Source organism: Diadema setosum, chromosome 3 (assembly GCF_964275005.1).
Source record: "Diadema setosum chromosome 3, eeDiaSeto1, whole genome shotgun sequence".
Lineage (NCBI taxonomy): Eukaryota > Metazoa > Echinodermata > Echinoidea > Diadematoida > Diadematidae > Diadema > Diadema setosum.
In genome coordinates, this window is record NC_092687.1 from 7913607 (window position 1) to 7914638 (window position 1032).

Sequence of the window (1032 nt, forward strand, 5' to 3'; positions counted from 1 at the left end):
ATAATCATAAAGTACAGTGTATAATATGTTCTATTTTTGCGCTTACGACGTACGGAGTTGTTTGACGGTGTGTGCCTGTTTGTTGATGTGTGTGTGCTTGTGTGTGTGTGTGTGTGCGTGTGTGTGTGTGTGTGTGTGTGTGTGTGTGTGTGGGTGTGAGTATGTGTGTGTGTACGTGCATGTGTCTGCGAATGTGTGCCGGTTTTGCCGCTTGCAAGGAAGTATAGCCTTGTCCATCTTTTTATGGATCAATTTCACCTAAATTATTAGTAATAATTACAATGTGCAGATGAATAACAATGGGAAGATGATTTGCCAGGATGGCAGTCTATCTCACAATGTACATGACACACCTGATTATGAACTTCGCCCCCATTCCTCTAACATTATCCAAAAATTGGTTGCTATCAAAAGTCCGCCAACCTTCAAACCGCACTTGACCGACCGACTAGCGGCGAACCATCCATATATCACCCGTCTATTATAGCCATCTCCATGGTAACGCAATTACGAGGACGGACCAAAGTGTCATCAGACATTATGGGCACTTGCCAAAGTATCATAGAGGCTGAATTATTGTAAATGACCGCACTATTCAATATTTGTCCAGCCTCTGCCAATGCAAATAAGAAGTAATCGACATGATACGAACTAAAATTCGTGTGAAGAGAAACCGAGCACTTTGGTGATTATCATAGATAGAAGTTCCGTCACATATAGTAACCGTTTATTAAAGTTAGCTATCGCCATTAATAATGCCTTGCTTACGCTGACCAATAAGCGGTCAATGAGCCGTAACGCAGTTTGGACCGCAAAATATGCACTCTCTTCTGCAATAAAGATGATGCGCTTAATCGTATCTATAGAAAATAAAACAAAGGGATAAATTAAAACAATATGATAATATTCATTATAGATCATACCATTCATGGCCACTGTTTTGTAAAGTAGTGCGTACAGAGAGAGAGAAAAAAAAAAGATGAAAATCCCGTCTTTTTCACCAAAGTCTTTTTTTTTGTTGTTGTTCATATC